Source organism: Loxodonta africana, chromosome 3 (assembly GCF_030014295.1).
Source record: "Loxodonta africana isolate mLoxAfr1 chromosome 3, mLoxAfr1.hap2, whole genome shotgun sequence".
Taxonomy (NCBI): domain Eukaryota; kingdom Metazoa; phylum Chordata; class Mammalia; order Proboscidea; family Elephantidae; genus Loxodonta; species Loxodonta africana.
The window spans coordinates 24986181-24994102 of NC_087344.1; positions in this window are offsets into that span (position 1 = coordinate 24986181).

Genomic DNA, 7922 nt, shown 5'->3' on the forward strand with positions numbered 1-7922 from the left:
GGCTCCTTCCATTGATTCTAGTGGTAGTGGAAGTACTAAAAGTCTGGAACCACTGTCACTGTACAACAGGAAAGGAGTTGTCAATAAACACCTGGCTGCATGTCACAGTATTATACTGTCAGTAAATGAATTTCTTGAGAAAAAGTTTAGTCTACAGTAGGAGGGGCAACCATAGATTACTGTTGCTTGAAAGGCAGGGTATAAGATAGTATATACATGATGATGGCAGTTTTATAAAACACTTATATATGCAGACAAATCAGCCTGTAGAGTAGCCTAGAATATTAACAGGGATTCTCTTGCAAAGGTGAGACTTTCTGTAGTCACTTTGTTTCTCCCTAACTTGCAGGATTTTCTTAAGTCATTGTTCATTCTTTGTATAACAATTTTCTTGAATTTAAAAATAGTCATTCACTTTTAGAGTGTACAGTAGTAAGAATTCTGACAAATATATCAGGTCATATAACCAATACCACAATGACAGTACAGAGGAGTTCTCTTCCCTCTAGAAACATTCCTAATGTTGCCCCTTTTGAGTCAAGCCTTACCCTCACCCTGAATGCCTGGCAACTGTCCCTATACATGTCAGTCACTATGTAGCTTTTAGATTCCAGCTCCTGTTATTAAGCATAATGAATTTTAGATTCATCTGTCATTAAATGTATCAAGTTTGTTTCTTATTGATTTGTAATATTGCAAGGGGATACTGCATGTTTTAAAATTAGGAAAGAGATGTGTCAGGGTTGTATCGTTACCTTACTTATTCAATCTGTTTCCTGAGCAAATAGCCCAAGAAGCTGGATAATATGAAGAAGAATGCAGCATCAAGATTGGAGGAAGACTCATTAACAACCTGTGTTGTGCAGATGACACAATTTTGCTTGCTGAAAGTGAAGAGGACTTGAAGCACTTACTTATGAAGGCCAAAGACCACAGCCTTCATGAGAAGAAAGGCCTGGCAGTCTACTTCCAAAAGTCATCAAGGGAAAACCCTGTGACTCAAAATGGTCTGATCTATAACTGATCATGGGAATGGTGCAGACTGGGCAACGTTTCCTTCCATTGTGTATGGAGTCACCATGAATTGGGGCCACTGGAGCCCTGTTGATGCAGTGATTAAGAGCTCAGCTGCTAACCAAAAGGTTGGCAGTTTGAATATACCAGCTGCTCCTTGGAAACCCAACGGTGAAGTTATTCTCTGTCCTATAGGGTTGCTATGAGTCAGAGTTGACTTGATGGCAACTGTTTGGTTTTTGGTGGATGGCAACTTATAAAATGAAAAAGCATCTTTGGAGTTGCTATTATCTTTGTGTCTTGCCTCTTCTTTAGCACTTTTGTGACTTGGTTATTGTGTATGTATCATTATTAAAAATAAGTGTTTTCACACTGCCACCCATGAGGAAACCTCTGAAAAGTCAAACTTGAATTGGATTAAGGAAATGCAGAAGGCAGGGGGACATAATAAATTACACTTCAGGGATGTAATCCAAAAAATTCAGACTGAGAAACTTGACCAAGGATAGTTTCTTCAACAAGAAGTAGGAAGAGATGGAGGGGAAAGTTTACAGATTAAAAGAGATTTAAAAGGCAATGTGTGGACTTTATATGAATCTTTTTTTTTTTTAATTTTTATTGTACGTTAAGTGGAAGTTTACAAATCAAGTCAGTGTCTCATACAAAAATTTATATACACCCTGCTATATACTCCTAGTTGCTCTCCCCCTAATGAGACAGCATACACCTCTCCACCCTCTATTTTCGTGTCCATTCAGCCAGCCTCTGTCCCCCTCTGCCTTCTCATCTCCCCTCCAGACAGGAGCTGCCCACATAGTCTCATGTGTCTACTTGATCCCAGAAGTTCACTCCTCACCAGTATCATTTTCTATCTTATAGTCCAGTCCAAGCCCTGTCTGAAGAGCTGGCTTTGGGAATGGGAATGGTTTCTGTCTTTATATGAATCTTGATTCAAACAAACTGTTAGAAAATGGAAAATTATGAGACAGTTACAAAATTGAGTACTGGTGGAATACTTGTTGATTTTAAGAAATTGTTTTTACACTTTTTTAGAAATTGTATAGTAATAATGAAATAGCGTGCTCGGCTGCTAACCGAAATGTGTCAGCAGTTAGAATCCACCAGCTGCTACAAAGGAGAAAGATGTGGCAGTCTCCTTCAGCCTTGGGAACCCTATGAGCAGTTCTGCTGTGTCCTACAGGGTTGCTATGAGTCAGAATTGACTCAACAGCAGTGGGTAATAATGAAATATTTATAGCTAAAATGACATATTTGAGATTTGTCTCAAAATCCCTGGTAAGGAGGGTATGGATAGGTAGGGATGAGTTGATCATTGTTGAAGCTGGATAATGAGTACACAAGAATTTATTATACTGTACTGTCTACTTGTGTATATGTTTTAAATTTTATATAACAAAAGTTAAAAAAAAAAAAAAGACTACAGCTTTCAGTATGGGTTATACCACAACATAAAACCACAGTACAACTGGACCAATAAGCAACATCATGATAAATGACGAAAACATTGAACTTGTCAAGGATTTCATTTTACTTGGATCCACAATCAATGCTAGTGGGAGCATCAGTCAAAAAATCAAATGACATACTGCATGAGGCAAATCTGCTGCAAAAGACCTCTTTAAAGTATTAAAAAGCAAAGATGTCGCCTTGAGGACTAACGTGCATCTGACCCAAGCCGTGGTATTTTCAGTCACTTCATATGCATCTGAAAGCTGGCCAATGAATAAGACCAAAGAAGAACTGATTCCTCTGAATTATGGTGTTGGCAAAGAATATTGAATATACCATGGACTGCCAAAAGAATGAACAAATCTGTCTTGGAAGAAGTACAGCCAGAATGCTCACTAGAAGCTAGGATGGTGAGACTTTATCTCATGTTCGAGATGGATTGACACAGTGGATACAACAATGGGCTCAAACATGGCAACAATTGTGTGGATGGCGCAGGACCAGGCAATGTTTAGTTCTGTTGTACGTTCTCTTGTTTGCTATGAGTTAGAACCAACTCAACGGCACACAACAACAACATTATTCCCTTGTATATGCATCTCAGTTTATGTATTCGCCAGTGGAAGGACATTTGAGTATTTTCCTGTTTTTATGAATAAAACAACTACAAACATTCAAGCATAGGATTTTTTTTTTAATGTTTGAACTTTCATTTTTCACATGTATATCCTAATGAATGGGATTGCTGTGCCGTATGGTAGGTGTATGTCTACCTTTATTAGAAACTGTTGATCTTTTTTTCCCCCTGCATTCTCTCATTGTTATTTATTTTTGGTTAAAATGTACACAGCAAAACATAGTCCCATTCAACAATTTCTACGTGTAGAGTTTAGTGACATTGGTTGCTTTCTTCAGGTTGTGTGACCATTCTGTCTCTACCCAAATTGTTTCACCACTATTAACATGGGCTCAGTGCCCCTGAAATTCTCATCTATGCTTTATTGTTTTCAATTTGGTTTCATATAGATAATTCTTTAAAAGAGAGCACTGTTCAAGTCAAACTTTATTTATGAATTGAGCTAAACTGTTGTTTGGTTTAAAGATGACTTCAGCAGATTGTTTCAGTTCAAAGTTTAAAGATTATCTCAGGGCAATAGATTTCAGCGCTCCTCCAGTCTCAGTGTCTTAAAACTTTACTTGGTCTTCTCGAGCTGCCCTTTGAAATCTTCTGTTCAGCTCTTTTACTTCATCATTTTCTCCTTTTGCTTTAGCTACTCAATGTTCAAGAGCAAGTTTCAGTCTCTTCTGACATCCATTTAGGTCTTTCTCTCCTGTCTTTTTAATGACCTCTTGCTTTCTTCATGTATGATGTCCTTGATGTCATTCCACAACTCATCTGGTCTTCAGTCATTAGTGTTCAATGTGCAAAATCTATTCTTGAGATGGTCTCTAAATATGAGAAATTTCACAGCATTTCTCAAGCTAAAAGAACTGAAGAAAAAATTCAAGCCTTGAGTTGCAATACTGAAGGATTCTATGGGGGAAAATATTAAACAATGCAGGAAGCATTTTTAATTTCATACTGCAGAAGTTGGTAAAAGTTCTTCAATTTTTTCATCTTTAGCCTTAGTGGTTGGTGCGTAAGTTTGAATAATAGTCTTATTAACTAGTCTTACCTTGTAGGCATATGGATATTATCCTATCACTGACCACTTTGTACTTCAGGATAGATCTTGAAATGTTCTTTTTGATGTTGAATGCGATGCCATTTCTCTTCAATTTGTCATTCCCAGCATAACAGACTCTAGGATTGTCTGATCCAAAATGGCCAATATCAGTCCATTTCCACTCACTAATGCCTAGGATATTAATCTCTAAGCATTCTATTTAATTTTTGATGGCTTCTAATTTTCCTTGATTCATACTTTGTATATTTCACATTCCAATTATTAATTGTTTGCTGCTCTTTCTTCTCATTTTGAGTTGTGCCTCATCAGCAAATGAAGGTTTCAAATGCTTTACTCCATCCACTTCATTAAAGTTGACTCTGCTTTGATTAGGCAGCTCTTCCGCAATCGTATTTTGAGTGTCTTCTAACCTGTGGGCCTAATTTTCCAGCACTCTGTCAGTCAGTGTTCTGCTGTTATCTGTGAGGTTTTCACTGACAATTTTTTTTCCCCAGAAATAATTTGCCCGGTCCTTCTTCCCAGTCTGTCTTAGTCTGAAAGCTCTGCTGAAACTCATCCACCATGGGTGACCCTGCTGGCATTGTAAACACCAGTGGCATAGCTTCTAGCATGACTGCAACATGTGAGCCACCACAGTACTACAAACCACCAGGTGGTGGAAAGTCTTTAATAGGGAGAAACATATATAAAGGGAAGCACTGTGCAGCTCGTGACACCCCACAAAGCACCAAGATTCACCTGGGTTATGTCTGCCTGGAGGCCTTTGTGCTCACTCTGTACCCTAAGGGTGAGTGCAGAACAAAGGAATGTGGCTGTGGGGATGGAGATGAGGACACTTGAAACTACTGGGGTCCTTAGAATCCATTCTGAGAAATGTCTCCCTGCTGATTAATGGATGTTTTTTTTTTTTAAATAATTTTTATTTTGCTTTAAGTGAAAGTTTACAAATCAAGTTAGTCTGTCACATATAAGCTTATATATACCTTACTCCATACTCCCACTTACTCTCCCCCTAATGAGTCAGCCCGCTCCCTCCTTCCAGTCTCTCCTTTCGTGATGGTTTTGCCAGTTTCTAACCCTCTCTACCCTCCCATCTCCCCTCCAGACAGGAGATGCCAACACAGTTTCAAGTGTCCACCTGATACAAGTAACTCACTCTTCATCAGCATCTGTCTCCAACCCATTGTCCAGTCCCTTCCATGTCTGATGAATTGCCTTTGGGAATGGTTCCTGTCCTGGGCCAACAGAAGGTTTGGGGACCATGACCGCCGGGATTCTTCTAGTCTCAGTCAGACCATTAAGTCTGGTCTTTTTATGAGAATTTGGGGTCTGCATCCCACTGATCTCCTGCTCCCTCAGGGGTTCTCTGTTGTGCTCCCTGTCAGGGCAGTCATCGGTTGTGGCCGGGCACCATATAGTTCTTCTGGTCTCAGGATGATATAAGTCTCTGGTTCATGTGGCCGTTTCTGTCTCTTGGGCTCATAGTTATCGTGTGACCTTGGTGTTCTTCATTCTCCTTTGATCCAGGTGGGTTGAGACCAATTGATGCATCTTAGATGGCTGCTTGTTAGCATTTAAGACCCCAGATGCTACACTTCAAATTGGGATGCAGAATGTTTTCATAATAGAATTATTTTGCCAATTGACTTAGAAGTCCCCTTAAGCCATAGTCCCCAAACCCCCGTCCTTGCTCCGCTGACCTTCGAAGCATTCAGTTTATCCCAGAAACTTCTGTGCTTTTGGTCCAGTCCAGTTGAGCTGACCTTCCATGTATTGAGTATTGTCCTTCTCTTCACCTAAAGTAGTTCTTATCTACTAACTAATCAATAAATAACCCTCTCCCACTCTCCCTCCCTCCCTCCTTGTAACCACAAAAGTATGTGTTCTTCTCAGTTTATACTATTTCTCAAGATCTTATAATAGTGGTCTTATACAATATTTGTCCTTTTGCATCTGACTAATTTCACTCAGCATAATGCCTTCCAGGTTCCTCCATGTTATGAAATGTTTCACATATTCGTCACTGTTCTTTATCAATGCGTAGTATTCCATTGTGTGAATATACCAGGATTTAACCATTCATCCGTTGATGGACACCTTGGTTGCTTCCAGCTTTTTGCTATTGTAAACAGTGCTGCAATAAACATGGGTGTGCATATATCTGTTCTTGTAAAGGCTCTTATTTCTCTAGGGTATATTCCGAGGAGTGGGATTTCTGGGTTGTATGGCAGTTCTATGTCTAATTTTTTAAGAAAACGCCAGAAAGATTTCCAAAGTGGTTGTACCATTTTACATTCCCACCAGCAGTGTATAAGAGTTCCAATCTCTCCGCAGCCTCTCCAACATCTATTGTTTTGTGTTTTTTGGATTAATGCCAGCCTTGTTGGAGTGAGATGGAATCTCATCGTAGTTTTAATTTGCATTTCTCTAATGGCTAATGATTGAGAGCATTTTCTCATGTATCTGTTAGCTGCCTGAATATCTTCTTTAGTGAAGTGCGGGTTCATATCCTTTGCCCACTTTTTGATTGGGTTATTTGTCTTTTTGTGGTTGAGTTTTAACAGAATCATATAGATTTTAGAGATCAGGCACTGGTCGGAGATGTCATAGCTGAAAATTCTTTCCCAATCTGTAGGTGGTCTTTTTACTCTTTTGCTGAAGTCTTTAGACGAGCTTAGGAGTTTGATTTTTAGGAGCTCCCAGTTATCTGGTTTCTCTTCATCATTTTTGGTAATGTTTTGTATTCTGTTTATGCCTTGTATGAGGGCTCCTAACGTTGTCCCTATTTTTTCTTCCATGATCTTTATTGTTTTAGTCTTTATGTTTAGGTCTTTGATCCACTTGGAGTTAGTTTTTGTGCATGGTGTGAGGTATGGGTCCTGTTTCATTTTTTTGCAAATGGATATCCAGTTATGCCAGCACCATTTGTTAAAAAGACTCTCTTTTCCCCAACTGACTGACACTGGGCCTTTGTCAAATATCAGCTGCTCATATGTGGATGGATTTATATCTGGGTTCTCAATTCTGTTCCATTGGTCTATGTGCCTGTTGTACCAGTACCATGCTGTTTTGACTACTGTGGCTGTATAATAGGTTCTAAAATCAGGTAGAGTGAGGCCTCCCACTTTCTTCTTCTTTTTCAGTAATGCTTACTTATCCGGGGCTTCTTTCCCTTCCATATGAAGTTGGTGATTTGTTTCTCCATCACATTAAAAAATGTCATTGGAATGTGGATCGGAAGTGCATTGTATGTATAGATGGCTTTTGGTAGAATAGACATTTTTACTATGTTAAGTCTTCCTATCCATGAGCAAGGTATGTTTTTCCACTTATGTAGGTCCCTTTTAGTTTCGTGCACTAGTACTTTGTAGTTTTCTTTGTATAGGTCTTTTACATCTTTGTAAGATTTATTCCTAAGTATTTTATCTTCTTGGGGGCTACTGTGAATGGTATTGATTTGGTTATTTCCTCTTCGATGTTCTTTTTGTTGATGTAGAGGAATCCAAGTGATTTTTGTATGTTTATCTTATAACCTGAGACTCTGCCAAACTCTTCTATTAGTTTCAGTAGTTTTCTGGAGGATTCCTTAGGGTTTTCTGTGTATAACATCATGTCATCTGCAAATAGAGATAATTTTACTTCTTCCTTGCCAATCTGGATGCCCTTTATTTCTTTGTCTAGCCTAATTGCTCTGGCTAGGACCTCTAGCACAATGTTGAATAAGAGCGGTGATAAAGGGCATCCTTGCCT